Raw genomic sequence first — 8,037 nt, 5'->3', positions numbered from 1 at the left:
AATAGTAACTTTCAGCCTTTTAAACTAAATGACTGTAGATGTGAATGGCCATGTCAAAAGCTGGTAGAGATAACTATAAATCTCTCCTCTTGAATGATTGAGGGACCAGTTCAACTAGACCTGGTTTAGCTGTCTCACCTTCGGAAGGAGGTCCTGGTAAAGTCCTGGATCTTCCTTTCTGTGACCCAATAGTGTAAGCTGTGGTTGTGCAAACTGCTTTGAAGCTGATATTTATGCTTACACTTATCCTAGTTATCCTAAACACAGTAAAATTTGTTTTAACTTGTTTATTTAACTATGCCAAATATTTGAAGATGTTTTATAACAAGAAAAGCACTTTTCACACTTCTGGTGTCTGGGAATTTCAAGATCAGTGAAGGCTGTAGTGTTTTCACAATAAGGTCATACTCCTGCATTTATCCTCACAAGGCAGAAGGGGTGGGGGCAGATATATTACTCCATAACTTTCCATAGCACTAAATTTATCCATAAAAGTGGATCTTCCATACCTTAAATTCCCAGTAAAGAACCATCTCTTAGCACTGCTGAATGTGGTATAGAGCACTGGACCTAAATTTCTCAAGGGCTATGAATATTAAGCCATGGTGAGCTCTATGGCTCAGGGCAGATTAGACATGAACAAACTCTGCGATGAAAGACAATTGTTAAGAAGAGGAGATACTTTTGGGAGAAACATAGTAAGAAATAAGATATGGAGAAGATGTGACACTACTACATAGTTGAATAGATGGAGGCCTTGAGCAAGGGAATAGGGCTTCCTCAAGACCCAGCTATTCCACTCCTTGGAATATACCCAGAAGATGCTCCAGCACACAACAAGAAAATTTGCTCAACCATGTTCATAGCAGCCTTATTCATAATAGGCAGAACATGGAAACAGCCTAAGTGTCCCTCAATAGAAGAATGGATAAAGAAACGAAACTGTGGTACATATACACTATGGAATACTATTCAGCTATTAAAAACAAGGAATTCCCGAACTGGCAACACGTTTTAAAATTTATTTATTTATTCACTTTACATGTTGATCATAGCCGCCTCCCTCCTCTTCTCCTGGTCCCACTCCCCTCCCTCACTTTCTCACCTTCCCTACTTCCTATTCCTCAGAAAAGGGGAGTCTACCCATCCGCTCCAGCTCATCAAGTCGAGTCAGGACCAAGCGCATCCTCTTCCCCTGTGGTTTGGCAAGGCAGTCCTGACAGGTGGAGTGATCAAAAAGAAGGCAACCAAGCCCATGTCAGAGACAGCCCTGCTCCCCTTACTAGGGGATTCACATGAAGCCTTAGATGTCTATCTTCTGCATGGTGCAGGGGACCAAGGTCCAATCTGTGAATGGTCATTGGATGGTGCTTCCGTCTCAGCAAGCCTCTCTAGGCCCTGGGTAACTGGCTCTGTTGGTCTTCTTGTGAAGCTTCTCTCATCTACAGGCCCTTATGTGCATCCCCCACTTCTTCTCCCTAACTTCTCCAGGTGTTTGGCTATGAGTCTCTGCATCTGTTTGGATTTGCTGGTTTCATGCAGCCTCTCAGAGGAGAGCTATGCTAGGTTCCTGTCTGTGAGCATAGCATAGTATTGTTTATAGTGTCAGATGTTGGCTCTCTCCCATGGGGTGGGTCTCAGGTTGGCTGGCAACACTCTTGAACTGTGATAATTTTGAGTGGTACAATCAGGTGAGGCCTCCTTAGTATGACTCATGAGGATTCATAGCTGTTTTTGAGGATATCACGATACCACACAAATTGTTTAGAAGTCACTTAGCACCATAAAATATGAATTAAAATACAAGTGTTTGTTCTTTCTAAAATTCAATTCCCAATAGTTTGTTTATGTAGGCAGAGAGGAAAAACACTGAACAGAGCTGACCCTCCTTTCAGTAAAAACAATCCCATGCATCATTTAGAACCTACTCATTTTTACCAATTATTACCTAATATAGAGCAGATTACATAATTCAAGAGCTTAATTTAAAAGTGGAATAAAGATGCACGTGTTGGCAGTGATGATAAGTGTAGCACAAGCTTCTTGAACCATTGAAAAAATTTTCATAGGTTAATTAACTTTCTTTGACTTATTTTTTATCAATACAAAATTTTAGCAATCTTCTTAGGAAACTGTTTTGACTTTAAGTGAAGCATCTCAAATGTATCTAAGAAAGACATTGTATAAATACAAGTTAATGATGTCATGGCAATAGATAATAAAAATATTTCTGAAAATTACTATAGCTTTATTCACTAAGTGATTCAAAGTGTTATTCTAAACATAATCAAAGCCTCCTGTGTACTTGTATCTTTTATGAGTATATGGGTAATATAATCCCTTAGCTAAAGTCAATAGAATATGTTAGAATGAATTATCGTGTGGCTCTTTCTAAACATTTTGTTCTATTGAATAGAATAACTTGTGAGGCCTATGGTCTTGTGTGTGAAGGGTTGTTATGGTGTAAATGACTTTCAGACGAAGCCATTATAACACCTAAAGAGGAATAAATATTTTGATGCCTCATTTCATATGAAAGAGTTCTTTGTACATAATTCTGTCTACTTACATCAGATTCATGTGGTTAAATATCTGGAACTCCTGCTTCAGTAACTTCCCCTTAATCACATTCAAATGGATTTCTATTAGAAAGGAGCTTAGCCTAAAGAAGGGCTTTGCTTTACTGGGTGAGCAAAATATATAATGTCAGTGTGTCTTTACAAGACACACTTAAGTTGTGCTTTGGTAATGAGTGATTATAGGGGTTCACTCTTAGTAAAACCTCACTTTATTTTATTTCACACAAGACAGGATGCTATGTACCAAGGACAAATAATTCTCTATACCACCATACTGTACAAATGGGTAGACAAACCAGCTTAAGAGCCGAATAAGGCATCTGTTGACTGACAAAGTGCATGTGCTTTTGTCAACAAACATGCCTCAGGGGTATGGTCATCAGAAGGCAGTTTGAATGCGTGTTCTACCTCTCCTCCTTATGCAAGATGTGTGAATTATTCACAGCAAAAGATGTCCATGGCAATTTGCTTGAAACTTTGGCTATAACTGAAGTAGTGTTTTGGGGAATAATGTATGACAATGTTCTTTTAACCAGGAATCCCAACTATAGTGAGGTTTTGACATATATGAAAGAAGGTGTAGAAGCTTGTTCCTGAAGCAGCCACTGGGTTTGTAGACTGATGAACACAGTGTTTGTTGAGACACAGCTGGTAACATCATTGTCTCACAGTGTTGTTAATAAAAGCAGAAAGCATTTCAGAGTTACAGTGTTCTAAATGTAAAGTGACGGTGATTAAGGAAAATTGCATGTATTATGTTTCTTAAGTGGAGTATGAATTTCTGGATTCCCCCTACCATAGAGAAAGTAAATATTGAATATGATTCTAAAGGAATTGATTCTGAGAAAGAGTAGTGTAAATTAGCTAATTATTCATTCACATTGCTTTGTTAAGAATGTACTAAACTCTGCCATGTGTATTCTGTAACTATGTTTACAATTGGTGTATATTACTTTCCTACCTAATATTAAAATGAGACAATAAGAACCACAAAAAGCTGGGTTTATGTATATTTTTATTGCCCATCAAGATAAGCTTAAGGTAAAATTTTCATATGACAGTTCAGAATTATGGAATGCTAGAACTATGATTTCGGCATTTTTAAACAAATTATTTCCTAGATATTTTCTTTTGTAGCATGTTACTATTGACATTAACATAACCATACACAAACACACATTGGCTGTTTACTGAATGTGGCCCTATGAGTGGTAACATGGGATAAAGAAGACAGGAATGGTTTGATTCTGCGAGATCTAACTGTGGTTCAATTGAATGTGACCGAAAAAGTTCCAGTTCATCGTTGTGGTGCTACAAATGATAAAAGTTAATAAATAAGAAACACTTATGCAATAACAGCCTTTCATGGGTTCATGGAATATCAGATAGATTAAATATTGAGTAATCACCAGTTTTTTTTTATTCTACCAGCTATATCCTAGATAGAACTGTTATACAGTTGAATGTTTATTTCTTAGTAAAGCAAAAAGCTGCAAAGATTTGTAAGGAACTTCAAATCTTTCTCAAGTAACTTTCTTTCTCAATAACGAGATACAAAGAGAATATAACTATAAGCTGTGCTAGATTGTGATAATTCAGTAGAAACACACACACACACACACACACACACACACACACACACACACACACACACACACACACACACACACACACACACACACACACACACACACAATACACAACCCCTAAAACTGAATGACTCCTATTTGAAATAGTTAACCAGGACCAGATTGGGAATGATAGTAGAAGTAAAGTCCCCCAGTGTTAGGAAGGACAGGAAGATGACATAATCAGGAGGAATAAAGGTGACCCTAAAGTGCAGGATATGGATGGAGGATGATCCCAGGAGTAAATTTTGGAGTGTACCTGTCTGTGAAGGAAGAAGGCAGAATCAGTTACAGAAGCAAGTAAGTGGGTTGACCTGTTGTGGAGGTTTTGGTTTATATGTAAACATGTTCTTGTTTTAATCCCAGGTATGGGATATGGGGGCTGCTCCAGTTAGTCCACAGCTGATAGTTGACTCCTGAAAGGACAAGTGATGTTTGTCAGCTGTGAAGTGCCTCATGCTGGGGCATTGTCTTTGCCTGGGGTTTAAAAGCCATACAGAGAGAGACTGGGCTTTCTGAGAAAGAAGAAGACTGTTGATGTTCCCCCCTGCTGCTCCTGGATGCTGTTAATGCAGTTGGACAAGAAGAAGTTGAAGATATACTGAAATGAGGATTGGACTTGCTCCAAGGAACCTGACCACCCTGAAGAGCAGGAAGTAGCTAAGAAAAACTAAGACCCCTCTCCCCACTAACCTTTTTTCTCCTACCTGGTGTTGGAAGGGATTGGGATGAAGAAACTAGAAAAAGATTTGAGGAACCCAAAATAAAAACACCTTTTAAAAATACACAACATTGACCAATCTGAAAACTTTCCTCAGGTGTAGTCAGGTCTGCATGATTAAGTAGAATCCGTGAGCCCAGGAGCAAGACAGTATGATGATTAAAAAGAAAAAAAAAAAAAAAAGGAGTGAAATGACATTATTAATGGCACTGATCTACGACATTGATGACATTCAGGTAGTACTTGAGTAAGGATAGGTTGTTGGAATTAGTGGACAAAGGATGAGTGGGAAGTTGAGAATAAGTTATGACCTGGCCTTCATTTGGAGGCAGCTAATGACCAGAGAGATAATGTTCTGTACTACAGAAGACCTGGCTAATTTTTGAACCAGTGTTTTAGAATGGTAAAGTTGGGAAGACAGGCCATGCTTTAAACCTTTGTGATATTAGAGACTTAATCCATGTCTTGAATCTACTATGTAAGTGTTTAATTACTAAGTTTCTCCTGAGTGCTGGGTGTTTTGAGACCAAGTCTCACTATATAGCTCTGGCTGGCCTCAATCAAATAATGAGCCTCCTGCTTTAGCCTTTTTCATCGTGCTGGAATTACAGATATTTGCATCATTATCTGATCCCAAATTATTGTTTCTGAATAAGAGTTATGCATGAAAACTTGTCTTAGGGATACTAGGTGGGAGGATTGGGTACAAAAAATAGCACACACTATTTTCTAAGCATTTAAATTACATTTTAGTGAAAATTAGGTGGGCATAATTTTACTAACTCTTATTTTTTAATTTTTGAAAAAATATCATAAAGTACATTTCTCCTTTTCTTTCATCCCTTCAACTCCTCCTCTCATGTATCACCCTAGCCCTCCATGTCCCTCTTTCAAATTCATGGGCTTTTCTTCTCTTTCTTTTTCTTCTTTCTTTCTTTCTTTCTTTCTTTCTTTCTTTCTTTCTTTCTTTCTACCCCTTCCCCTTTTTAAAGAACATATGAATTTTTAAATTTTTCTTAACAGGTTATGTAGACCACTTTTGATTAAGAAAACTATAGAAAGTAACTGCCACAAGCAGACTCCAGGTGATGGCACATGTCAGTTTTCCACAGAGTCCTGCTTTGTAGGGTATCTGAATGCACTGTTGTGGTCTTTGCTCAAACTTGCTGGAATTGCTCATGGCAGATTTTAGTCCACAGTTCACTTTACCCCATATTTCTCTGTAAACTCTTAAGCATTCTTGCAGAATTTTTTTTTAATGATCCTTAGAGTATTCTTCAGCTAGGTCAGCCCAGAATGGTTGCTTGGTCTGTGGGTTGTTCCCAGTGCTATGAGGGTCACTCTTGATGGGTGGCTTCCAGTTTTTAGCACTAATTACTGTCAGACATACCTGCTACTTCTCATTGGTATTAGGGTGGTAGACCTTGGTTTTAATTGAGATCTTGGGTGCTTTGAATGGATACTCTGCTGGAAAGTTGATTTCAATTCTGAAGGTCCCCTTATCATTTGGAGGGTTGTCAGGAACAATAAGCCCCTGTCAAGTGAGTAAGTTGGCTCCACCAACCTGGATGTTAAAGAAGTTTTTCATTCCACTTTAGTGGATCTCTTCAGGCTCCTTCATCAGCCTCCTGCTGGCGGCCATCTTGGATCTGGTGCTGCTCTGGGCTTGTTTACTTTAAATGAATAATTTGTGTGTTTATGTGTATATGTTTGTGATATATATATATATATATATATATGTGTGTGTGTGTGTGTGTGTGTGTGTGTGTGTGTATCCTTAAGTATATAAAAACAATCTGCTCAAATCTATATAATGTTACTTGTATTTATATGTTTTTAGGGCTGACCACTTGGTTTTGAATAAGAAATTAAGGGGCTTTCCCTGGAGAAGTCTATTTTTATTGCTGTCAGCCTTTCTTTGTTCCTTGTAGTTTTTTATCTAGGGTTGAAGTCTCGAGATTTTGCTCTTTCATGTTAGCATGTCTTTTGGTGCAGCTGTTGTTCAGGTCTTGCTTAGGCTGCCACAATGATAAGATTTCATGGGTTTTGCTTGGTTGACATTTCTAGGGGACACAATCAGACAGCAAACTTCCTCTTCCTTTGACTCTTAATTATCTTCCAATCCTTCTTCCTTAAAAATCCTTGAGTCTTATGGACAGGGGGACAGGACCACCCAGCACCATGTTTGGGCCTGTTAAATCCCTTAATTTATACATGCTCGTCTTTTATTTAGCATTTCCTCTCTGTTAGTGTTCCTATGTGTCATCATAAGTAATTTAAATATTACATACAATAAGAAGAGTCTCTTCTGTTAAGATAGTGTTTTGAGCTTTGTGGAGACTAAAGGTGACTAATAAAGGAGGTTGTAGAGTGTTTGTGCTACTTCTCTGACAGATATCTTACCAATTGGGGCATCTAAATGAATGCAAAACTAATGAGAAACAGTACTTCAGACATTCAATTTATCCATAGTAAGAAAAATTATTCATGTTTGTGAATGAATATAGAAAAATCAAGCATTTAATCATTTAGATGTTTATAAAAATAGCATATTTCCTTTAAGAAAATAAATTTGTTATTTTTGCTAGTTGTATGTTTAATGGCTTTTTTTCAGTTAAGATTGATTTTATACTCTGTGTTAGAAGCAAGATAAAATGCTATCAATTTCCTAAGCTAAGGAAGATGCTTGACCTTCTCTATTTGACTGGCATATTCTGAAATAGTGAATCATCACTCGTAATTATATATTAGCCTTGTATTGGCACCCAGAAATCTCAGGTAAATATTCATTCAATTAAACCAAGTGTATATATATGGATAGCATACATGTATACCCACATATACATATGTGTGTATCCTTACATGACTTTTTATGTTAATATAAAGTTAATGTTATGGCTTTGTGTGAAACTCCTTTGGAATCATAGCAACTACTAATCAGCCTGTGACATTGGATTCCAGAAGTCCTCAGACACTGGGTCTGTGTGACATCCTTGCTCTGCTGGGTAAGTGCAAGCCACCATGCAGCTGTCTGAATAGAGCTAGCCAAAATGCCCACTGTCCCTGCTGGGAACCACTATTATGCAGCTGGGCCTGGAGTGTGTATCTC

General features: G+C 37.8%; 1 pseudogene across 1 annotated transcript; it reads right to left on the bottom strand.

Moving 5' to 3' along the window:
- Nucleotides 1-6,128: 6,128 nt before the first annotated feature.
- LOC311604118 (ubiquitin-conjugating enzyme E2 L3-like) lies at nucleotides 6,129-6,669 on the bottom strand (annotated as a pseudogene). Its single transcript has one exon. The product of its transcript is annotated as a ubiquitin-conjugating enzyme E2 L3-like (transcript).
- Between the last annotated feature and the right edge of the window lie 1,368 nt (nucleotides 6,670-8,037).

This window comes from Acomys minous (genome assembly GCF_964271855.1).
Source record: "Acomys minous genome assembly, chromosome: 8".
NCBI lineage: Eukaryota > Metazoa > Chordata > Mammalia > Rodentia > Muridae > Acomys > Acomys minous.
The sequence above is the reverse complement of the archived record's forward strand: the minus strand, read 5'-3'. Positions and strand labels throughout refer to the sequence as shown.